Source organism: Maylandia zebra, unplaced genomic scaffold (assembly GCF_041146795.1).
Source record: "Maylandia zebra isolate NMK-2024a unplaced genomic scaffold, Mzebra_GT3a scaffold11, whole genome shotgun sequence".
In the NCBI taxonomy this organism is placed as follows: Eukaryota; Metazoa; Chordata; class Actinopteri; order Cichliformes; family Cichlidae; genus Maylandia; species Maylandia zebra.
Window position 1 is genome coordinate 5,627,883 of NW_027490041.1, and position 26,279 is coordinate 5,654,161.

Sequence of the window (26,279 nt, forward strand, 5' to 3'; positions counted from 1 at the left end):
AGTTTATTTGTACCATCTTCACGTGAACACATTCAAGAACATCACAGATGAAGAAACATTAAAAACTTCCACACTACATAAAGCAAGAAAAATAGTTTTTCTTTCAGGTGGTTTCAGAAAAACAGAAACATCAAACATCTCCAAGACTCTCTTTGAAAGAACTAAAAACCTTTGTTCTCATGGTCCAATCATGAGTGAACTCCCCGATGAAGCCTTGTGTGCTAAAACATGTCAGAGTTTTAAAGGTTAAACATGAGTTTCCAAAACGTTTTGCTGGAGAACAATGAACTATTTGACTGAGTTTCAGTCATTTACAGACGAGCAAAACCAGGACAGAGAAAAAAGGACAAAACTGACTCAGTAAAACAACAGAAAAGAAGATCCCATGTAGATCTGTATTATGTAGAAGTTCAGCCCAGCAACCAGTTCAGTTCAACACAGGTTTAAATGATTCTATCTGAACTCTGTGGAGCCTGATCTCAAGCTTTTTGAGTCTGACACAGAAACCAGAGGATCTTTCTGTGTCTTCAGATTCACTGTGATCCAGTGATGGGAGTGATTTCAGCCCTGAGTGATCACGCTGATGTTTGCACAGAGCAGACAATGAGGTGAATGTTTGGGCACATTGGTAACAGTGAAACAGTTTATTAGTAACGTGGGATCGTTTGTGTGCAGAGTATGATCTGAGCTTCCTGAAGCTCTTGTCACACTGGTCACAGCTGTAGTTTCCTTCCATGTGTGCACGTTCATGAATGTTACGATTACTTGACCGTGAGAACCTTCTCTCACAGTGTCTGCACTTGTGTGGTTTCTCTCCTGTGTGGACTCGTTTGTGTGTTTTAAGCTTCCATGCAGTGGTGAAGGATGACCCACACTGATCACAGAGGTGCTTTTTAACCCCACTGTGAATCAGTTCATGTTGTTTTAAATCACTTGGTGTGGTGAAGCTTCTCCCACATTCTTTGCAGTATTTCAGTTTGTCTCCAGTGTGTCTACGTTGATGTCTTTTTAGGGTCTTTTGCCGACTGAAAGTTTTTCCACAGAGGTCACAATGAAAGTCTTTCCCACCACCACAGTGATGACAGGGTTGAGAACTGGATCCATCTGTGTCGCTCTGCTTCTAGACAAAGACACAAAGACAGTGTAAGTCAGTCCTTCAACATTTGTATCCTGAACGTCGCCTGAAATAAAGAGCATCTCTGCAGACGTCCAACTACATTTGACTGTTTCAGTTAACACACTCAGTTTACTGGGCTGCAATAACTACAATACTACCACCATAATACTACAGTAATACTAAAATCATAACTGAAAGGAAAATCTGAATAATCACTCAGAGCTGCTTTTCCATGCAGTAGAATTGCTAACATGCTAACACAGTTTAATGAGCAGAGTTGTTCCAAACAGTCAGGCTAAAATGACAAGATAACAATATAAATACATACCTCACAGTAGCTGCACTTGTAGACTCTCTTTCTGGTGTGGATCTGTTGGTGTTGTCTCAGGTAATGTGGAGATTTAAAAGTCTTCTCACACAGGTCACATTGATAAGGTCTCTCCTCAGTGTGGGTAAACATGTGTTGTTGTAAGTGTGCGTCTGTTGTAAACTGTTTGCCACACTGTTCACAGCAGTACACATCATGTCTGGTGTGAATGCGTAGGTGTGTATTTCGGCTCCCTCTCCGGCTGAAAGTTTTTCCACAGATGTCACAGCTGTATGCCTTAATTCCAGAGTGGGTAACTAGATGACTCTGTAAGCTGCTACTTTGAGTAAAAGCTCTGCCACACTGATCACAGCTGTACGCTTTAACTCCACTGTGGATGAGTTGGTGTTGTTTTAGGGAACGCTTCAAGGAAAAAGACTTTCCACACTCGTCACAGCTGAACGGTCTCTCTCCAGTGTGGATGACCTGATGCTGTTTTAGTGAAGCCTTCAGAGTAAACTCCATCCCACACTCGTCACAGCTGTATGCCTTAATTCCAGAGTGGGTAACTAGATGACTCTGTAAGCTGCTACTGCAAGTAAAAGCTCTGCCACACTGATCACAGCTGTACGCTTTAACTCCACTGTGGACGAGTTGGTGTTGTTTTAGGTAACCCTTCAAGGAAAAAGACTTTCCACACTCGTCACAGCTGTATGCCTTAATTCCAGAGTGGGTAACTAGATGCCTCTGTAAGTGGCTACTGTGAGTAAAAGCTCTGCCACACTGATCACAGCTGTACGCTTTAACTCCACTGTGGACGAGTTGGTGTTGTTTTAGGGAACCCTTGAAGGAAAAAGACTTTCCACACAAGTCACAGCTGAACGGTCTCTCTCCAGTGTGGATGACCTGATGCCGTTTTAGTTTAGCCCTCAGAGTAAAACCCTTCCCACACTCGTCACAGGTGTGTTTTTTCTCTCCCTTTCTTCTGTGAGGTTTGTCGGCCTCCTGAGAGCGCTGACTTCTGGCTCCATGTTGGTCCTGCAGTGACAGAGATACAAACAGAGGCAGTGAGTGAAATGCAGTCGTGGAACAAACTCAACCTTCAAACTCCATTAACACTAGTTTTAAACCTGAAGGTGGAGCGTGGCACCAAACACCTTAAAGGTCTCTTATCCCCACCTGCTGGTAGTTCTAACACATTACATCCAACCTGCTGTTAAAGATAATTCATGACTGTTCAAACACTAAAATCATGCACACACACACACACACACACACACACACACACACATTATTTTATAATTTAGATTATTTTGTTGTTTCCTATTACATATTTCTATAATTTGTATAGATTTATACAGAATTATTCAGTGATAATAAATCCTATGTTTGTTTATTCTAAAGGAACCCCGTTAGCTTCCACAACAGATGTTGCTCGTCTTCCGTCAAATACTCACATAAAATATTACACAATAAAGTGGATTCAAGATATCCACATAATTTCACTCTTACATCCACAGTGAGGTTTCACAATTGTTCAAATATAAGCAATCAATAATAATAATAATAATAATAATAATATCAATAACATTGAGGCACATTACACAAATTTCAAAAACAAATCATGTCGTACAATATTTACAACAACTAAAAGCTCTGTAAATCGGCTTTTAAGTGTTCATTGAAGTTTTGAATAATTCTCTAATTTTTTAAGGCAACTTATTCCACTTAAAAGTTGCTCTAAATGTAACAGTTTTACAAAACGTTACTTTTAACTCGAGCATTTACTAAATTGCAGCTTGTTGAAAACTGTGTAATATGATGATGTATTTCATCTGGATACTGCAGCTGAGCACAATAAATGTGGTGTGTTTAACAGAATTGCTTTCTTTAGAACTACAAGTAAGCCATAGAATATTTTAGCCTGTACAGGAAGCCAAGAAAGGTTATTATGCATTTTATCAATATTAGTATAGTATGAACATCTTCACACATCTGGACGCCTTATTCTGGACTAACTGAAGTCTGTTAAGATCTGTCTTATTAGCTGCTGACCAAATGATTGAACAATACTGCAGATGAGACATTACTAGTGCATTAATGACATCTTTCATAATGAAGAAGTGATACACAAAGAGCATTTCATAGCCATAGCTATGCCTTGTCGGCAGAGTTATGTGACATTAGTGATGTTTGTACTTTCAGCGTTAACTTGGTTTTAAAGCCTTTAAAATATACGCCGTTCAATAGTTGACCTTCATCTGACAGAGAATGTGATGATTTTGTGGATAATTAAAGTCAGTCATATATCCACAAACACAACAAGCTGAAAGTCAGTGATGCTGCTCGGTTTGCAGTCCTGAACATCACGGCACAAGCAGGATTCACTGCACTGTTAATGTTAGCTGTGTTATATTGCTGCCTCTGTTCGGTGGTGTCGAGCCAAACGCACTTTAACGTGTGTTTGAACGAGCTGACGGTTCACTCGTTAAGCTGAAAGAAAGATGCTTTAATCACAGCAGTCACACATGTGTCCACTGCACCATCTGGAACTCTTCTTGTTTACACTCGTAATAACACAAACACTAAATCCTGCTTCTCTGGTGCTGTTGTGTAGCAGTGTGTACACCTGAGACTGTCACCTGTCTGTCTGTCCTGCACTCTTTCTCTGTTTCTTTCTCTCTGATTGTGGAATAAAAGTATTCATTCATTTCATTTCATTCATTTATTTGTTCATTTTCAGGCACAACAAATACCTATATTGAACATAAAATACACAAAACAAAAAACAAAAATTGCCTGAAAAAGGAGTGGGACGAAGAAAACTTATTAAATCCCACCCCTATACTCACTCATCAACAAAAAAAACAATAAACTTCCCGCAGCTACGCCCATCATTGCATACAGACCCATCAACAGCCCCGGGCACATACAAGCATCTAAGCGGCAGCTCGCAAACAACAATTAGAGTCTTCATAACTGAATACAGAATATATAAATTATAAATTGCATTACCACAGGTAACAGGCAGTAATAACTACAAGTAACAAACACACATACATATACATACATATATATCTACACACACAAGTACATATATGTACATACATACGCACACTTTTTTATTTTTTTTTATTTTGGAATCCATACCAGCAATGGTAAGAGAACAGACATTACAGAGCACACTAAAACCATCATTGAGTATACTGTGACCAGACCAACTGTTTGTAGAGAAATTTAAATCTATGAATATTTTTGCATTGTTTCAATTGTAAACTCAGACTGTTCCAGATTTTCACACCACATACAGACACACAAAAGCCTTTACGGGTTGTTCGAGTTCTGGGTAATTTGAATTCTCCAAAGCCTCTCACATTATAAACCTTTTCTCGAATTTCAAATCTAGTTTGTAAATTTGCCGGTAAAAGTTTAGTAAAAGCTTTATACAAAATTATGGATGTATTGTAATTAACCAGATCCTGGAATTTAAGTAACTTTGCCTGAAGAAAGAATTTGTGAGTATGATCTAGATAACCAGCCTTGTGAATAATACGCAGTGCTCGTTTCTGTACTGTGACTAATGGATTAGTTGTATTTTTATATGTATTTCCCCACACTTCCACACAATATGTAAGATATGGAAGAACCAGAGTACAGTACAGAGTACGACGTGCATTTTTATCAAGGAATTGTTTCACTTTGTTCAAAACTGCGAGGCTTCTAGAAATTTTGGTTTTTATGTGTCTGACGTGGGGTTTCCATGAAATTTTATTATCAATTACGACTCCCAAAAATTTGTTTTCACTCACATTATCAATTGGTACACCTTCAATGATAATTGGTAATTCTATATTATATTTTAAATTACCAAAAAACATTGCTTTAGTTTTATTTATATTTAATGATAATTTATTTATGTCCATCCATTTTTTTATTAATTGTAGCTCCCTGTTTACGGTCATTACAAGATCAGTATAATCATCGCTACTGAAAAATATGTTGGTGTCATCTGCGAACAGTATGAGTTTAAGTACTTGAGAAACATCAAAAATATCATTTATGTATACATTGAAAAGTTTTGGTCCCAACACTGACCCTTGGGGAACACCACATGTAATACCAAGTTTCTCTGAATGGTAATGCCCTATGCTAACATATTGTTCCCGACCTGTTAGGTAACTTTTTAACCAGTTACCAGCTTTCCCTCGAATACCATATCTTTCCAATTTATCCAGTAAAATTGAGTGATTGATTGTGTCGAAGGCCTTTTTGAGGTCAACAAAAATACCAACTGCATATTTATTTTTATCCAGTGTATCAGTAATTTCTTCTACTGCCTCAATTATCGCCATTGAAGTGGTTCTTTGCGTTCTGAAACCATACTGACCAACATTTATTATTTGATGTTTTTCAAGGAATTTTTCTAATCTTGAATTAAAAAGTTTTTCTAGAATTTTTGAGAATTGAGGCAGTAGAGAAATAGGCCTATAATTGGTAAAACTGTGTTTGTCATTACTTTTATATAGTGGTATTACTTTCGCAATTTTCATTTTTTTTGGAAAACAACCGGACTGAAATGATAAATTACAGATATATGTTAAGGGACTAGCAATATTCAGAATAACCTGTTTAACTACAGACATATTTATGTCATGATAATCCATTGAAGACTTACTTTTACATTTTAATGTGATATTTATTACTTCTTGCTCATTTGTAGCTGAGAGGAACAGTGAAAAGGGATTTGATTTTATATTACTGATATTTTCATTTTTATGACACGGGATGTCCGCTGCTAGTTCCGGGCCAACATTTATGAAGAATTTATTGAACCCATCGACAATATTACTCATGTTGTGATTTTCACCATTTGCATCAGTAAAATATTCAGGATATGATGTTCCAGAAGATCCTTGTTTAATTAAGTTGTTTAACACATCCCAAGTTCCTTTTATATTGTTTTTATTTTTATATAATCTTCTTCTATAATAAAGTTGTTTGCTCGTTCTTATAATATCAGTCAATTTATTTCTATATGCTTTATATCTTTGTTCCACTTCTTTTGTTTTTACTTTGATAAACTGTTTATACAGATTGTTTTTCTTTTTGCAAGCATTAATAATTCCTTTTGTGAGCCAAGGACTTTTTATCTTTTTTTTCTTTGTCATGTGTTCGTTTACAGGACAATGTTTATTGTACCACATAGTAAAAATATCTAGAAAATTATCATAAGCCTTGTCCACATCTGACTCTTCATACACCGAACTCCAATCTTGTTGTGCTAAATCAAAATTGAAGGCATGAATTGCTTCTTCATTTATTGTTCGCTTTGCTATCATGATCTTGGTATCTATTTTTTTTAAATCACAGTCACACAAAGTAAAAACTGGTAAGTGGTCAGTTATATCACAGACAAGCAGACCACTATTAATTTGGAAATCCATGACATTAGTAAAAATGTTGTCAATAATAGTGGCGCTATGTGATGTTATTCTGCTTGGCTTTGTTATTGTTGGATATAGTGATAAGCTGTACATCGTGTCAGTAAAGTCATCAATGGCTTTTAACCTTGTTGGATTTAGCAAATCAATGTTAAAATCACCACAGATAAATAGTAATTTTTGGTTCACCGAAGCAACGTTTTTTCTATCCATTCATTAAAAGTGTCAATACTTGAACTGGGTGTCCGATATATACAACTTATTATAACATTTCTCTTTTTTTCATTCATAATCTCAATAGTCAAACATTCCAAAATTCCATCAATAGCCATAGACATAGTTGTTACAACATTATATTTTATAGAGTTATGAACATATATAGCAACCCCGCCGCCCGCCTTATTTAATCTATTCATGTATGTTAAATCATATCCATTCAAACAAAAATCTATTCCTTTATCGACATTGAACCAAGTTTCAGTGATGGCTATAATACTAAAGGGGCGAGAAAATTGTTGCAAATAGTCCTTAATGAAATCAAAATTAGAGTACATACTTCTGCTGTTAAAGTGAATTAATGAGAGCTTCCCGTCTAGGTTAATTTCTTTTTCATATTGTTCCTGAGTGAAATAATTACAATTTTTAACAAAAGTAGAGAGAAAGTTACTTTCAGAATCTATTTCTGGATCTATTATATTATGCTCCTTATATTCACAATCTAGATCAATTACTTTCTGTTGAAGAACTAATTTCAACGTGTCCATGTCATTTCCTGGTGTAATTGATACATTGGTGTCAGTTATACTTGTCCAGATCCTCCATGTTCCTCACTATCAGTACTTTTCCCTCTTCTGGTGTCCCGCTTAGCTTAATGAAAATCTTACAGTTTGTTACCCATGTATGTTGTATTTTACCGTTCTTCTTCAGTTGCCTTGCCTTCCTCGCGATGTCTGCGTTTTTTCGTGTCAGATGCTCATTAATGAAAACGTCCGTGCCTTTCAGTTTGCGTCCTTGTTTCAGCAGTGCGACCTTGTTCTTCCGATTGACAAATCTCATAATGATGGCCGGCAGTCTGTCACTCCTCCTGGGCAGTGAGTGACATGCTTCTATGTGCTCCAGGTCCATCTCTATCCCCTTGCTTTGGAGGAAGGACGCCACCTGTTGCTCCACCGAGTGGGTCTCCTCGTCGCTGGGCTCCCCGACGTTCCCGGCCACCGCGCGCGCGTACGAGCGCGGCTTGATTTTAATACCGCTGATGACCACGTCGTTCGTACGGGTGTACTGCTCCAGCTCATCCACCCGCCGCTCGAGATCCATGATCCGTCTGTCCTTCTCGGCATTTTGGAGGCGTAGCTGTTTTACCTCCTCCAGAAGCCCCAGAGGCAGCTCCTGCTGTGCCCTGACTGCGGCCACGTCTCCGCACAGCGCTCCGAGGGAGGTTTTAATGTCCTCAACCTCCTCTGGTGTTGGGCCTTTCTTGGGTGGCATACTGAAGCGAGAGCACGAGGCGGCCACCACGAGGGACTCGGAAGCAGAATTTCTGATGATGGCGCCTGGCTAGGCCTGCTGGCTGATGGTGGAGCCTGGCTGTGGCCTGCTGGCTGATGGTGGAGTCTGGCTGTGGCCTACTGGCTGATGGTGGAGCCTGGCTGTGGCCTGCAGGCTGATGGTGGAGCCTGGCTGGGCCTGCTGGCTGATGGAGGAGCGTGGCTGTGGCCTGCTGGCTGATGGTGGAGCCTGGCTGTGGCCTGCTGGCTGGGCCTGCTGGCTGATGGTGGAGCCTGGCTGGGCCTGCTGGCTGATGGCCTTGATTCTTTTTAAGTTCAGGGCCTGGCTGCAGGGCTGGGGTCCACACTCTGCTTCATCATCACTCTGGGTTCTCTGCTAGGATGTGTTTATAAGTTACACTTGTGTTTGAATCCTGCAGCTTATCACACATTTGATTTCCATAACTGTCTGTGCTGAATCAGTCTTATTAGGTAATGTTCAAATAATGTGATCATCCCAGTGTTTTCAGTGTGGGAGAAAGTACTCAGGGCCTTCAAGTTACACACTATGAAAGGCAGCAACAAGTTTAATGTTCAGAAACCTAAAGTCTGTATCAGCAGCAGGATGGAGCTAAAAATAAATGTTGGTTTCAGTTCTATGAAGCTTTGAGTATTTTGGATCAGTAGCTGCTGTGTTTGTTGCATCATATTGCTGTAACTGTTTATATGCTTTATATATTCTGAGCTAAGCTGATCTATAATCTTACATCATATTCTATAAGGATGTTATGTGTTTGTAGACTTTCTGCCCAGTTTGACCCATTTAGCAGAAGTCAGCCTGTTTAAGGCTCTGATATCTATTCTGTGTGACTTACAGCAGTTATGACATGGTCTGATTTTCTCACCCAATAAAGGAATATTTCATATATCAGTCTACTCTTCATTCTATCAGACACAGTTATCACAGCTCCTACATTTGCTTTTTACACATATATGTAAGCATTGAGCCACATTTAGTACCAACATATTAAACGAACAATATTTGTCTCTTATATATGATACATCTGTATACACACTGTCACAGATACTTGTCTGTGAGTGAAGTGATTAATATAATAACTATAATATTGGCCATATTATATTTACATTACCACAGTGAGATGACTTTAGTCTCATGAACAACATCAGCTAATTGTTATTTACAGCTAATCTTAAACGACTGTTCAGCACAGAAATGAAGCCCAACAATCATGTTTCACAGTCCTGTGGTCTCAGCCTCAGATACTCATCAAATCACACAGAGCTCATGTAGAAACAAATGAACTAAATATGTTCTCCTTCATTTCTGTCAAACAAAGCTGTATGAAACGTTTCCAGCTGTTAGTATCATGGTTGCTAGGCAACCTGGGCAGCGCGACGGAGGCTAGACGTCCCATTTCACGAGCCTACGAGCCTCGCACTTCGGCCTTAGCGGTCTTTGAGTACGCGGCCCTTGAGGACTTTAAAGCTGCAGAACCTGAATCGGGATACAGCCATGATGATCTCCAGCCTCGTGCTCGCCAACATTCTCACCTGAGTTAAGAAGACGATCACTGAAATGGTCTCAGCAGGTCCTTTGATGACAGCAATGAAATGCAGCGGTAAGGCTTTTTGGGGATTAAGTTCGTTTTCATGGCAAAGAAGGACGATGCAGTTCATCTGATCACTCCTCATAACATTCTGGAGTGCAGGCAAAATGCTATTATAAAAACTTAAGCAGCAACTTCTCCAGGTTCCAATATTTATGCAATTCTCAAACCTTTTGGCCACGACTGTATAACCTCTTCTGAAGTTTAGTGGATATTATACATGGTTATGCTCAGGATGTGTCGGCCAGTTTCCACTGGAAACGCCTTTTGGTTAAACTGTCAGCGAGCAATTTGCATTTGCACTGTTACATTTTTATATAACTTTAATGCACATAAACAACAGCTGCTTGTTTCAGTGAAAATACATTGATGGGTTTTTAATAAAGTTGTGCAGCTGTAAAGTATTTTGTCTGGTGTGAATTCTATCGTCAGCTACATCGTTATGGCAAATGTTCAAATGTATATGGTGATAAATATCTTTGGTCACATGGTCCTGCTCTGTCTGTCACCTTCTGTGTTGAGCTCATTGTTTCCTCTGTAGTGGCTGAGCTGAGTCCAAGTAGCTGAAAATGTTCCTCTGCTGCTCCGTCAGACTCTCCTCCTCCTGCTGATCAGCTGGGACACAAAACAGATCTTTGTTAGGCTCCACACTGCACTGAAGAGTCAAAGTGTCTCATATGTTCATCTGACAAGTAAAAGAACACATTTTTGTTTCCCGAGGTGGGCAACTTGTTGGAAACAAACACAAAAGGTTTGAGCACTGATACCTGCCATTGCTGGCATTGAAAGATGCAACGCCAGCAATGTACAACCAAGATGGCGCCGCGTATGGATGCCCTGGTGCTTCAGTGCGTTACTTTTGTTTTGTTTTTGTGCATTTCTTCTGTGTCTGGGCACTCCTCTGGATACTCTTACACCAGAGAAGAGCTCCTTAACTACAGGACTACAACGCCTGTGGATTTATTTCCAATATTTGTCGCATCTGCGGCAGATTTACTGCAGACTCTGACCAGGAAAGCGAGACGCCGAAAGAGAGGGAAGCGAGCCGGCGCACTCGTGCGTTTGAGGAGACGCGGACTGCGAACTGCTCTTCCTGGGATCTTCCTTTCCAATGTACGATCACTCAGGAATAAGACAGACGAACTGGCCCTGATGAGAAGCATGAACAGAGACTTTGCCTCCTCCTGTGTCTTATGTTTTACGGAGTCGTGGCTCAGTGAGAACATCCCAGACTGCGCGCTTAAGCTGGAGGGCTTCCATCTGCTGCGCGCGGACCGGCAGGCCGCTCTCTCCGGTAAGTCCAAAGGTGGAGGTGTCTGCTTCTACATTAATAGTGGCTGGTGCACAGATGTGACAGTGATTGCTCAGCACTGCTCTTCCTCTCTGGAATATCTTCTTATTCACTGCAAACCGTTTTATTCTCCGCGGGAGTTTGCTTCATTCATCCTGGCCGCTGTTTACATCCCATCCAGACGCGGATGCGCAGGCAGCTCAGTGCGCACTCGCGGAGAAGATTCTCCACATGGAGCGGACATTCCCGGACTCTCTCATCATTGCTCTTGGGGACTTTAACAAAGCCAATCTGAGCCATGAGCTTCCGAAATATAAGCAGTATATTAAATGCCCGACCAGAGAGGAGAGGACATTAGACCACTGCTACAGCACGATCAGCGGGGCCTATCGCGCGGTGCCCCGCGCTTCACTCGGACTTTCTGACCACGTCATGATCCACCTAATCCCCGCGTACAGACAGAGGCTGAAGCTCTCCAAACCTGTCGTGAGGACTAAAAAACTGTGGAGCAACGAGGCTGTGGAGGAGCTTCGCACGTGTTTGGAGTCTACAGACTGGGTCACATTGAAGGCTGCTTCTAACAGCTTGGACGAGTTTACGGACACTGTCACCTCCTATATCCACTTCTGTGAGGACAGCATTGTGCCATCACGCACCAGGGTGAGTTATAACAATGACAAACCCTGGTTTACTCCTAAACTCAAAAAGCTGTGGCTGGAAAAGAGAAAGGCGTTCAGAAGCGGAGACAGGGACTGCTACAGAGAGGCCAAGTACAGGTTCACTAAAGAAGTGGACATTGCTAAACATCAGCACTCTGAGAAGATGCAGCAGCAGATCTCAGAGAATGACTCGGCCTCTGTGTGGAAAGGTTTTAGGAATATCACCAACTACAAGCCTAAAACCCCCCACTCCACTGATGACTTGCTCTTAGCCAACACCCTTAACGACTTCTACTGTCGTTTTGACGAGCCATCAGGCAGCCTTCACACCTCCAACGGCCCCAACAATAGAGGCACTTTGGACACTAATTCCCCCACCTCTCCCCCCTCCATAGAGCCATCACCACCTTCAAACTGTTCACCTACAACACCCCCCTCCTCACCCCACACAAAAGAGGATTTCACACCACCTCCTCCCACCACAACTCTTCATATTCATGAAGCAGATGTGAGGAAGCAGTTTAAGAATCTGAATGCTCGGAAAGCTCCCGGCCCAGACGGCGTGTCTCCTGCCACCCTCAGACACTGTGCAAACGAGCTGGCCCCAGTGTTTTCTGGCATTTTCAACTCCTCACTGCAGGCATGTCATGTGCCTGCCTGCTTCAAGTCCTCTACCATAATCCCTGTCCCCAAGAAACCTAGGATCACTGGACTAAATGACTACAGACCCGTGGCTCTGACATCTGTGGTCATGAAGTCATTTGAGCGCCTAGTTCTCTCCCATCTCAAGACCCTCACGGCCCCCCTCCTGGACCCCCTGCAGTTTGCATATAGAGCCAACAGGTCTGTAGACGACGCCATCAACATGGCCCTACACTTCATCCTGCAGCATCTGGACTCCCCAGGAACCTACGCCAGGATCCTGTTTGTGGACTTCAGCTCTGCCTTCAACACCATCCTTCCAGACCATCTCCGAGGCAAGCTTTCCCAGATGAATGTGCCTGATCCCATCTGCCGGTGGATCACTGACTTCCTGACGGACAGGAAGCAGCATATGAGGCTGGGAAAGAATGTCTCGGACTCCCGGACCATCAGCACCGGCTCCCCTCAGGGCTGTGTTCTTTCTCCTCTGCTCTTCTCCCTGTACACCAACTGCTGCACCTCCACCCACCAGTCTGTCAAGCTAATCAAGTTTGCAGATGACACCACCGTTATTGGGCTCATCTCGGACGGGGATGAGTCTGCCTACAGGAGGGAGGTTGAACGTCTGGTGACCTGGTGCTGAATGCCCAGAAGACAGTGGAGATTATTGTGGACTTCAGGAAACACACAGCCCACTCCCCCCCCCCATCATCCTGACTGACACCCCCATCACCTCTGTGGACTCATTCCGCTTCCTGGGTACCACCATCACCCAGGACCTGAAGTGGGAGCCCACCATCACCTCCGTCATCAAGAAAGCCCAGCAGAGGATGTACTTCCTGAGGCAGCTGAAGAAATTCAACCTGCCAACACGGACGATGATGCAGTTCTACACTGCAATCATCGAGTCCATCCTCACCTCCTCCATCACCGTGTGGTACGCTGGAGCCACTATCAGGGACAAACAGAGACTGCAGCGTGTTGTGCGCTCTGCTGAGAAGGTGATTGGCTGCAGACTCCCATCTCTGCAGGACCTGTACACCTCCAGGACATTGCGGCGTGCAGCTCGGATCTCAGCTGACCCTTCTCACCCTGGACACAGTCTGTTTGACCTGCTCCCCTCAGGCAGGAGGCTCCGGTCCATTCGCACCAGAACCTCTCGCCATAAGAACAGTTTCTTCCCCTCTGCTGTTGGACACATGAACAATAACCATATGACTGTCCCCGCCACTAACACATGACCCTACGCTGTGTCACTGCATCATTCCATGTTTGGCACTGATCACCACCTGCACTCATGTATATATCTTTCTACGTAGCACTCTTAATTCTTATTCTCATGTATATATCTCATGTATATCTCATGCCCATATCTTTCTACGTAGCACTTTTAATTCTTATTCTTACTTTTATTTTTTCATGTCTATTTAAGTGCTATTTATGACACTATGTTTGCACTGAAGCACCGCAGCAATTTCCTAATGTTGTAAACCTGCTCAACATTTGGCAATAAACCCCTTTCTGATTCTGATTCTGATGTGGATTGTCAAGACTCAAACCAATCATCAAGCAAAGACAACAGGGATCAAATGTACCGCATTTTGATCCGGGACGTACTCTGCATGAAAACAAGCGCTCACTCTTCCTGCTCAACAAATGACAAGGGCGGAGCCTTATACCACGTGATACAGAAGCTGTGCCGTGTGATGCTAAAATTAGCAGGGAAAAAACAACGGAGAGCACGTCAGGGATGACGAGAAAGTGACAGGAGAAAATCCGTCCCGGTCAACCACCCAAACATCAATAACGGGAACCTTATACAGCGCTTCCCTATACACGTCGAACTCCCGCAGGCACAAAGACATTACGGAGGCTATCACTTATCACCTGACCAAAGATATGGCTCCATCAACACTGTGCAAAACGAGGGATTTAGGAAAACGATCAACACCCTAGACAAACGCTACACAGTGCCGTCCCGCAACTATTTTTCTATTGTTGCACTACCTGCTCTGTACACGCAGCGTCGAGCAACGGTGGAGACGGAATTTCAAGCAGGACAACATTTTGCTGCAACAACAAAACGTGAGACATTTGTTGTTTTATGTTTATTTATTGTTATGAGAGAATCATGATCTCAATTCTAAGCCAAAAAATCGTGATTCTCATTTTATGCAAAATCGTGCAGCCCTAACATTAACACAAAACTATTGTTTCACCAGAGAAACACACATGAAGAGAGAGAGAGAGACAATAACAGCTACCAAACAGTCGTCATAATTCGTCACACAATGAGAAAAGGACAAATCAACAAGTAACAATGACTAATTAATATTAAAATCTGTAACATAATGTATTGTTTGGAGTTTAGTCTGATTGGTTCAGGATGACCTGCCATTATCCAATCACACGTCTGCTTACCTGCATCTTTTCTCTTTTTTCTAACCTGAGCACCTGATGGCTTTGAACTTTTGTTGTCCATCTTCCATTGGTTTGAATTTTGCGCTCCAGTACAAACACAAATCCCCCAACCCGAGGATCAGCACAATTAACCTAACAGCAGGCACGTGCAGAGGGGGGGGCTAGAGGGGCTTGAGCACCCGCCCCTTTCCTGATGGGTGCCCAAGGTGCCCTTTTGTTGAGGCAACTTTTAAATTTTTTTTATTTATTTTTTTATGTGTGTGCGTGCGGAGTCCTGTCTGTGCCCCTCAACAATAATATTTAACTATTAATCACAGTTTTGCTAAATAAAAGGATCTGGCTTGCATCAGTCACATGATCACATTTAACCAATGATCGCCCTTGACGGCAGAACGCGCTGGTTACGAGCCGGGAACGAGCTCACAAAGAGCACGCGCATTTTTAGCAATCCGGAGCTGTAGGAGAAACACAAGTTAACTCAGAGACACAGACTGATGCGACACAACCAGTAAGTAGGTGTACAGCGCACACTGTAGTGTATAGCACCCAGGAGTATTAGCTTATTACATACACGTTGGTAAGCTGTCTTGTTGCAACTGACGAACTGAAACAAACAAGCGTGCTGTGTGTGCAACAGCGCGACAAACATTACCTGTCCTTTTATTAACTGCACAGGTAGTGCTGGTCACAGCTGCTGGCTACCTGTGCAAGGCTGTCATGGGTCTGTAGCTCTGTCACCGTTTTAGGGAACATATTTAGTTTTAAAGCAAGTTTCCGGGCTTTTCCTGCCTTTCTGGAGGGATTATATTTCACTAAAAACGATCTAATATGCATGTCCACATAATAATGATTATAATTATAATATTTAAAAACACACGCTGTATTTTAAAGAACATACATTAAGAAGCAGATTATATTAGATTTATATTTTAAATAAGACAAAAGTTGGATGTTACAGCAGTAAAATGATTGTATCTCTACAGTTTAAACATGTGATAAGCTTTGCCCTGCACAGAGTAGATAGTGAAACAAATGGAATCATCATAAATACATAATTTCATATTTATTACTTCCCCCTCCTCTTTGCTTTATTATTGTAGCTCTAGTAATAAATAATAATGTAAGGATGCCCATAGTATATACAGTATTCTGAAGAAGGTCTAAAATGTCACTGTGTGTGCGTGCATGTGTGTGTTTTATTTAGATGGATTTTAAAAAAAAATATTACTCATGATATAACATTGTGCAGACATGGCTGGTAAGGACATGAGGAGGAAACAGCAGGAGCTGTGTGAGGCTACTAAAGGCAGTGCTATAACATTTTTCTGTCATCATTTTATTATAGATTAAGTGCAAGAGTTGTTAGGTGTGGATAATTAGATTATAGTTTATTTCAATAGCAAGTTGTGCCTTGTTCTCATAGACAGCAAGTGCAGAGTGATATATGAAATGATGGGATGGAAGGAAGAAGAGAAGCAAAGAGTGATTCACAGGCAGAGCCTAAATTATTTCTCACAGTTTTTGTTGCCTTATGGTTCCAAGCGCTGTCACCAATCTTTGCATTTAGTTATTATCTCATGACACTTGTTTAATCAGCTACCATCTCTCCTGTGGACTTTTTAATGTCTACAGTCTCAGACCAACACAGCCCTGCCCTCATAGCTGGACTGGCCATCGTGCATACCGGGCACTTGCCCGGTGGGCCGCTGGCGATTTTTTGGTTTTTTTTGGGAAGGGTATAAACAATGAAAGGCGTTGGATTGGCGAATTGGTCATGATCGACTCTGGGCTGGACCAATTACAGCCGAGGAGGTCGGATGCACCCTCCCCCTTGTTTAGCAATCTTATAGACGAACTAAAGAAAATGGAGAACAAAAAAAGGAAAGGAGGTGCCGAAAAAATTAGGGCCAAAAAGAAACAAGCCCTTCAGGCAGACGCTGCCAAATGTGTGAAAATTACTGAATTGTTTGGTGGTAGCTATGGCATAGCTTCCATAGATTTAGCAAGATCAGCAAGTGGTGGAGGCCAGCAGGTGGATGAAGGAAAGGGGAGGCAAGAGGAGGAGAGACCCGAGGCGGCCGCTGGTCATAGTGGCAGAGGAACTGAACTTCAGGTAAGAAGTTATGACCTGCTGTCTATCTGTGTCAGATATAAACTAATTTTAGTTGTAGTTTGTTTTCATTGTGGTGACTTTATACAGTCGCTTAGAATAACTCGTACAGCGTAACTAGCATGACGGAGTTTATATACTGCTGGGCGGGTGCTATGAAGTTACTGATAGTAAATTTTATTTTATGCTTAAGGTTAGTTTCTCAAACTTCTCAAAATCTTAACAAATTGTGCCAATCCTTACATGTTGCACCAGCTGATTTATCATCAAAAGTGGAGAAGTCTGTGACAGAGGAGACAGAAGAGCAGCAGAGAGAGATGGAAGAGCAGCAGAGAGAGATGGAGCAAGAGAGAGAGATGGAGCAAGAGAGAGAGATGGAGCAAGAGAGAGAGACAGAAGAGCAGCAGAGAGAGATGGAAGAGCAAGAGAGAGAGATGGAGCAAGAGAGAGAGATGGAAGAGCAAGAGAGAGAAATAAAAGAGCAAGAGAGAGAGATGGAAGAGCAGCAGAGAGAGATGGAGCAAGAGAGAGAAATAAAAGAGCAAGAGAGAGAGATGGAAGAGCAAGAGAGAGAAATAAAAGAGCAAGAGAGAGAGACGGAAGAGCAGCAGAGAGAGATGGAGCAAGAGAGAGAAATAAAAGAGCAAGAGAGAGAGATGGAAGAGCAAGAGAGAGAAATAAAAGAGCAAGAGAGAGAAATAAAAGAGCAAGAGAGAGAGATGGAAGAGCAAGAGAGAGAGATGGAAGAGCAAGAGAGAGAGATGGAAGAGCAAGAGAGAAAGATGGAAGAGCAAGAGAGAGAGATGGAAGAGCAAGAGAGAGAGATGGAAGAGCAGGAGAGAGAGATGGAAGAGCAGGAGAGAGAGATGGAAGAGCAGGAGAGAGAGATGGAAGAGCAGGAGAGAGAGAGAGGGAAGAGCAGGAGAGAGAGAGATGGAAGAGCAGGAGAGAGAGAGATGGAAGAGCAGGAGAGAGAGATGGAGCAAGAGAGAGAAATAAAAGAGCAAGAGAGAGAAATAAAAGAGCAAGAGAGAGAGACAGAAGAGCAGCAGAGAGAGATGGAAGAGCAAGAGAGAGAGATGGAGCAAGAGAGAGAGATGGAAGAGCAAGAGAGAGAAATAAAAGAGCAAGAGAGAGAAATAAAAGAGCAAGAGAGAGAGACAGAAGAGCAGCAGAGAGAGATGGAGCAAGAGAGAGAAATAAAAGAGCAAGAGAGAGAGACGGAAGAGCAAGAGAGAGAAATAAAAGAGCAAGAGAGAGAGACAGAAGAGCAGCAGAGAGAGATGGAGCAAGAGAGAGAAATAAAAGAGCAAGAGAGAGAGATGGAAGAGCAAGAGAGAGAAATAAAAGAGCAAGAGAGAGAGACGGAAGAGCAAGAGAGAGAAATAAAAGAGCAAGAGAGAGAGATGGAAGAGCAAGAGAGAGAGACAGAAGAGCAGCAGAGAGAGATGGAGCAAGAGAGAGAAATAAAAGAGCAAGAGAGAGAGATGGAAGAGCAAGAGAGAGAGACAGAAGAGCAGCAGAGAGAGATGGAGCAAGAGAGAGAAATAAAAGAGCAAGAGAGAGAGATGGAAGAGCAAGAGAGAGAAATAAAAGAGCAAGAGAGAGAGATGGAAGAGCAAGAGAGAGAAATAAAAGAGCAAGAGAGAGAGATGGAAGAGCAAGAGAGAGAAATAAAAGAGCAAGAGAGAGAGATGGAAGAGCAAGAGAGAGAGATGGAAGAGCAAGAGAGAGAGATGGAAGAGCAAGAGAGAGATGGAAGAGCAGGAGAGAGAGATGGAAGAACAAGAGAGAGATGGAAGAGCAAGAGAGAGAGATGGAAGAGCAAGAGAGAGAGATGGAAGAGCAGGAGAGAGAGATGGAAGAGCAAGAGAGAGAGATGGAAAAGCAGGAAAGAGAGATGGAAGAGCAAGAGAGAGATGGAAGAGCAAGAGAGAGAGATGGAAGAGCAGGAGAGAGAGATGGAAGAGCAAGAGAGAGATGGAAGAGCAAGAGAGAGAGATGGAAGAGCAGGAGAGAGAGATGGAAGAGCAAGAGAGAGAGATGGAAGAGCAAGAGAGAGAGATGGAGCAAGAGAGAGAGAGATGGAAGAGCAAGAGAGAGAGATGGAAAAACAGGAGAGAGAGATGGAAGAGCAAGAGAGAGAGAGATGGAAGAGCAAGAGAGAGAGATGGAAGAACAAGAGAGAGATGGAAGAGCAAGAGAGAGAGATGGAAGAGCAGGAGAGAGAGATGGAAGAGCAAGAGAGAGAGATGGAAGAGCAAGAGAGAGAGATGGAGCAAGAGAGAGAGAGATGGAAGAGCAAGAGAGAGAGATGGAAAAACAGGAGAGAGAGATGGAAGAGCAAGAGAGAGAGAGATGGAAGAGCAAGAGAGAGAGAGATGGAAGAGCAAGAGAGAGAGAGATGGAAGAGCAGGAGAGAGAGAGATGGAAAAGCAGGAGAGAGAGATGGAAAAGCAGGAGAGAGAGATGGAAGAGCAGGAGAGAGAGATGGAAGAGCAAGAGAGAGAGATGGAAGAGCAAGAGAGAGAGATGGAAGAGCAAGAGAGAGAGATGGAAGAGCAGGAGAGAGAGAAGAGCAAGAGAGAGAGATGGAAGAGCAGGAGAGAGAGATGGAGCAAGAGAGAGAGATGGAGCAAGAGAGAGAGATGGAAGAGCAAGAGAGTGAGAGCCAGGGCATCGATGACTTTGCTCGCCCTGAACCTGCCATATTACAGGCCTTCTTAGATTACCACCCACAGCAGAACAGTAGCAGTGCAGTTGTGATGAGGGTGTTCAGCTGTAAAGATGGCACCAACAGGAAGTGGCTTACTTATTGCAAAGAACGCCATTTATTGTTCTGCTTTGTGTGTCTGGCATTTGCAAGGCTGACTGACACCAGCACATTTATAACAGGCATGAGTGACTGGCGACATATACATCTGCGCACAGAGGAGCATGAAAAGAGCAATACACACCAGACCTGTGCTGAAGCTTTTTTCTTAAGGTGCTCAAAAGGCAACATCAGGAGCTTGTTTGCTGGCAGTCAGTTGTCAGCTCACAGAGCACAAGTGAAAAAGAGACGGCAAGTTTTAGAGCGTATAGTGGATGTGATCAAAGTACTTGGGAAGAGGGGACTCAGCTATAGGCATGTGGAGAATGAGGCTGCATACACTTTAGGTGATAACACCATCGATCATGCTAACTTTCTGGAACTGATTGTGTTATTAGGCAAGTATGATATGTGCCTTGGAGAACATTTGAATGACTGCATTGAAAAAAGCAAGAAGTTGCATCAGACCAGTGGATCAAGAGGTAGAGGATCTCTCATCACCCTACTCTCCAAAACAACTGTCAACTCAGTGATTGATGCACTTGGCCATCTCCTTCAAGAGAGCATCGCCAGTGATGTCCAGAAAGCTGGGATGTTTTCTGTTCAGCTAGACACAACCCAAGACATCACAGGTTATGATCAGTGTTCAGTAATCATCAGGTATGTTACTGAGTCTGTGCAGGAGAGGCTTGTCTCCATAGTGAGGTGCGAAGCATCCACGGGGCAGTACTTTGTAAACTTGCTTTCCGGAGTTTTAGAGCATCTGAATCTAGACAAGGCCATGTGCATTGGGAATGCAACAGATGGTGCTTCAAATATGCAGGGCCAGTACAAAGGCTTTTCAGCACTTATGACTGCCCAGTCTCCAACTCATGTGCATGTGTGGTGCTATGCACACATACTTAATCTTGTGATTGCTGACAAAACACAAAGTGTCATTGAAAGTGGATCACTCTTTAATTTACTTAATGACATAGCTGTGTTCATCAAGGAGTCCTATCACAGGGTTAATCTGTGGGAGAAACAAACCGAAAACACAAGACACAGACGCCTCAGTCCAATAGGTGAGACACGGTGGTGGGCCAAGCATGATGCCCTCCAGAAAATCTTTGGACATTTTGGAAAACCAGATGATGGCCTCTTCGTTGATGTAGTGCTGACGATGGAAGCCATTGAAAAGAGGGAAAAAGAAAAGCCAGCTGTTCGTGCCAAAGCACGAGGCTTTAAAGAGTGTCTCTTGAAGCATGAAACTGTGTTAACAGCACAGATATTTCTTAGAGTGTTTGAGCAAACAACTCCTCTGTCAAAGTACCTCCAGTCAAAGGGGATGGACATTCTCTCTGCCCATCATATGGTGACTGCCACACAAGATGGCCTCAAAAGTATTGCCAGGGACTTTCCAACTGTGAAGACAGCTGCAGACACATTTGTGAAACAGACAAATCAAAAACTAGAGGAGAGGGAGAACAACACAGACATGGAAGTGGAGGCTGAACTACCTAAAAAGAGAGCCAAAAGGAGAAAAGGCATGGCCGGCGAGATGCCTAAAGATGAGTTGCAAATCAATGCTGAGAAATCATATGAGGTGAAAGTGCACAACATCATCCTGGACACAGTTATTGAAGCAATCCACAGACGATTTGTCATACATGGCCCTCTTCTTGCCGATTTGGCATGGTTGGACCCCAGGAAGTTTAGCCAGGTCAGAACAGTTTCTCTTCCAAGTAATGCATTTCAGAACCTCAGCGCCTGTCTACTTAAATTTGACAGCAGGGCTACAGTTAATAACCTTCAGTCAGAACTGAAACGTTTTGCTGAACAGTGGGAAAGGCTTAAGACATCACATGTAGATGAGTACACGACCAGAACAGCAAAGGACAGATCTGAAGAATGGGACGAAGAAAGTGAAATTGTGACCGAAAGCTGTGGTTCTTGCAAAAATTGCCCACTGTGCTGCTATCAAATACTCAGGCGGTTCAACATGCTGTCTGATGCCTATCGTCTCCTTGGGCTGGCATACAAGTACCTGCTGACCCTCTCCCTCACTCAGGTTGCCTGTGAAAGAACATTCTCTACACTCAAGTTCATTAAAAGCAGACTCCGAAGCAGCCTGTCTGCAAACAAGCTGGAGATGTTTATGCTGATGGCCACTGAAAAGGACATTCTCATGTCATTGGACTCTGACATGGTCATTGACAGGGTAGCTGAGAAGAGTGACCTGCTGAGAAAGCTCCTTTTGTAACCTGGTGAGGTGAAATAAAAATGAGCAAAACATTCCTAATTATCTATTGTTAATATTAGATTCAGCTTTATTGTTATTGCCTAAACGAATACATTTAGTATCTACCTTCACTTCAAACAAGTCAAGTGATTGGTAAATGCTTAGAATTTGTCCATCTTAATAGATAGAATAAATATGAGATTGGAGTATTAGGCATTTATAAACATATATTCTTACAGTCTTAATCTGTCATTGTTTCATTTCAGATGCTGTCAGTCATTTTAGGAGGACTGAAGTGTGTTCATTTTAAGTAAGTACTATATGGAATATGATTCAACCATTTTTCTAGAGTAAGCATACCAGTACTGTCATCGTCTGAAAAAATCTATTAAGTACAATTCTTTCTCAACCTTCACTGTCCTTTCACTTCATAAAGGTTTCCATGTCTTAAGATATGTTCAGTGTTGCTGCTGTGGAAGTGTTGTAGGTGACCTTTTATTGATGAGTGAATAGTCTTCGGTGATACAATTCAATCATAATCTGTCCTTTATAGATTTTAATATTCATCTAATCTTTATTCCTTTCTGTCCTGTTTGTCAGGGTCTGATCATACATTGTTTGTTTAAGAGGTTCGAGACCGTTCAACTTTTTAAGTTCATCAACGTAAGTACTAGTGTATATGATTTCTCTAATTCCTTTCTGGAATAAAGATGCCAGTACTGTGATCATCTGAGCAAGTCCATCAATTGCCATTCACAGTTCTTTGTCCTTTCACTTGTGTCCTGTTTTTCAGGGTCCCATATAATTTCTTCAGAAGTAAGTACTGTATATGATGCCAGTATTTTCCCATATTTTCTAGATACTGTATTAGTACTGTGTGTAAAATGCCATCAAAAACTCAATTAAGTGTTATTCTTATTCTTCTTTCTCACCTTTCTTTCTCTGTCTCCTTTCATATTTAAAGGTTGCTGTGTTAACAAAATATATTGTGCTACCATTCTGTTTTCTATTGTTTTGGTAAATAAATACTTTATGAAAATATCCCTAAATCTGTCATTTATTAATTTTAATATTAATTAATGATCATGTCTCACCTCTAGTGTTCTTGGTCTTAATTTCAGGTTTCCACCATGTGTTGTAGATAGTTCAGGAGGTTAACTCTACCAAGCAGTCTTTTTGTTTCCGCTATGTACTGTTTAAAATCCCGAATAGGGAGAATGGTGTAGGTTTAACTTTATTAGATTGATACATATATACCAACAAGGCAGTGTACATCAAAGCAGTTGTTTTCATGCAAAGGCTTTATGGTTTTTCCTATAGCGATTGACAGACCACGTGACTTTGCGCATTGCATGCCGGGAACTCCTGGCAAAACAATCCAAGTACCGCATCAAATACAAGCATTTGCAATTGCAGCACCGCAAAACGTTCATTCTCCGGTTCCAATACCTTCTTGTTTTTTCTTTGCCGCACAAAAAAGGAATGTACAAAACGACGGAGAACAATGCCGGTCCGTACAAAGACAGACTCGACGAAAAGACAAAGAAAAGATACGAGGAAAAATCAAAGGTGTGAAAGGGTCAGACCCTTACGAGCACACAGAGGGACAAAAGACGTTAGCGTGCTGCCCAACTTTCACCACGCTCAGATTTATAATTATACGGTTCTTGGAGTGAGTGCATACACTCATGAAGTTTAGTAACTTCAGGTCACTGCAACAAGCCCAGGTACAGTTTACCGACGGATGGGTACAGGACCTTGAAATGCACCGAAAGACCATCGTACAAACAAACGTAAGTTTACCTTTGTTCGTCTCACAAATCGTCGTCATAAGTACACATTCGTTAACCGTGTATTAATATAACCTTTGAGCTCAACGGTAATTAATTAGTAGTGGAAAAATAATTGTAATATTTGAGCCATTTCTGCTGTCCAACTACTTCTTACAAAATACATTTTTAATGTTAATTAGCTTCTTGCCATTTTTTGTGTTTCTTTTTATCGCTGTGTAACTGAGTTCAATTGAAAGCCTGTATGCGCTAGTACCGCTTGCCAAAAGTTCCCAGAATCCTTTGCGGTTTTATCCATGAATGACGTCACATTTTTGGTGGGCCGGTGTTGTGCCAAAAAGTGATTGTCTGCCAAAAACTGATTTCCAGTGTTTCTGTGTATTTTTTATGTGTAATATCTTTACGTATGTTCGTAAATAGACGTCGGTGAACAGGGGATACAAAGGGGTTACATAAAGAATTAAAAAATTATCTATTTTTTAAGTATCTTTACAACTTGTACTTACATTATAACCAATCCGGTCCTTTATCCCCACTTAAAATATTTTTACAGAACTATTGTAATATTTGCTGCCATTTCTGCTGTCCTGTTGGGCAACTTACTCTTACAAAATACATTTTTAATGTTAATGAGATTTTTTTTTACTGCATAAATAAAGGTTATATAAAAGTCGCTGCCAAAAACTGATTGCGGCTTGTATCTTGCTACACGAATGTTGTTTGTGGCTCAAGATGACTTTATGTCATCCATAAGGGATGCATTTGACATATGTTTAACATATTATAGCCCAACAAGTTACTTATACCACTTTAAATATGAGCAATCGCTTTTTGGCAAATACCGGAAATCAGTTTTTGGCAGACAATCAGTTTTTGGCACAACACCGGTCTCCAGTCAAAATGCCCGGGCCGATTTTTTGTCCCAGTCCAGCCCTGCCTGCCCTCCAGCACTATCCACAGCAACCCCTCAACAGCAACATTGTACCCATCAGGTAAAGCATCGGCTACGTTTGCTTTGCCTTGTTGCCCATATTAGATTCTTGATGAAACTGTGTTGTTGTTATTCAGCCTGGTTCAATGTGCCCCTTTTTAACTTTGAGCACCCGCCCCTTTAAACCTCTCTGCACAGCCCTGCCTAACAGACCTACACCTTAGTTCACAGATTCACTTTGTCTAAGGTTGATTTCTGGGATTTCACACAACCCAGGATTCAGATCGTGAATCCATGATGGGCTTGGATTTACATCATTATAAATGAAATGTGCTCTACTTGGAAGCAGCCGGCCCCGCCCCTTTTGACGGGTTGTGTGAGACTTTAAATCATCAAACTGTAAATTATAAATTTAAATTGTTATTGATCCTTTACCCCGAGTCCTAAAGTGTAGATTTATTTTCTTACTCTTCTTATATTTATTGTTTGTTTACTTGCACCGCTGTAACTGCAGCCTCGTCGTCTCGTCTCTCTATATGCTGGACTGTCTGTAGCGGAGATGACAATAAAGTTTACTTTGACTTCAGCAGCGCGCAGGCGCACCGAGGGCTCTCGCGCTCACTTTATAGAATTTAGAAAAAACATGGGTGCAGATTATAAGTCTGTATCATAATATCTGTTTGTTGTTTTTATTTTGTTTTGCGAGTTGGTTATTAGATGCCGCTCCAGCCAGCCAGAGACTCCCCGCCGCCCCGCCCTCTCCTCCCTGTGCCGCCAGCAGCAGGCGCACCTCGCAAACGGAGGGCGCCCTTACTCCCAGCAAATGGCTGATAGAAAACCGATCGGTGCCTACGAATTTCCCAATATGCGCTGGCATGACGTCGGGGAAGCATGGGTACGACCGATTATTTTATTTTTTTCTTGCCCGTGATGCCCCCCCCCACCACGATGCATTCTATTGGTTTGCACACTTACACACACCCAGCTGTGGTTTCCTGTTTTGCTGGACTCTGGAGAGCCCCGCCTTTAACGCTCTTCTCTCACAGAGAGCAACAGAAAACTTGGAAAAACTCCAGATTGACTGAACTCAGTTCAAAGTTACCTTGACACCTTTAGATGTGAGACGTAGTGATGGTCCGCTTGAAGCTGACGCTCCGGTGCGTGTGTCAGAAAGATCAACGCGCTGCTTCAGAAGCACCGTGTCGAGGCTTGATTCGTTTGGCCAGAGTCACGTGATCAGTGACGTCTGAAGCTTCCTTTAGAACGTACCTCTTTTTAAATCGAACTTTATTGAAACACAATGAGTATACAACATACAAACAGATGAAGTTTACAAAAGAACAGAACATGAACATACAGAACCAGGAGTAAAAAAATGATGATATGAGTAGGCGAAAAAAATCTACATATAAATATTGTTCT

General features: G+C 42.2%; 1 protein-coding gene and 2 long non-coding RNA genes across 3 annotated transcripts in view; 2 read left to right on the forward strand and 1 right to left on the reverse strand.

Annotated features, from left to right (window-relative positions):
• LOC143415939 (uncharacterized) overlaps nucleotides 1-26,279 on the forward strand; it is a 282,785-nt gene that overhangs the window by 69,657 nt on the left and 186,849 nt on the right. The gene's annotated exons all lie outside the window — the stretch shown is intronic.
• Nucleotides 52-26,112, reverse strand: LOC143416029 (uncharacterized). Its single transcript, XR_013096456.1, has 4 exons — nucleotides 25,960-26,112; nucleotides 10,490-10,595; nucleotides 1,446-2,462; nucleotides 52-1,120 (listed from the first exon to the last, which is right to left on the reverse strand). It is a non-coding gene; the product is annotated as an uncharacterized LOC143416029 (long non-coding RNA).
• Nucleotides 14,602-22,763, forward strand: LOC143416011 (uncharacterized). Its single transcript, XR_013096433.1, has 3 exons — nucleotides 14,602-14,657; nucleotides 22,403-22,446; nucleotides 22,737-22,763. It is a non-coding gene; the product is annotated as an uncharacterized LOC143416011 (long non-coding RNA).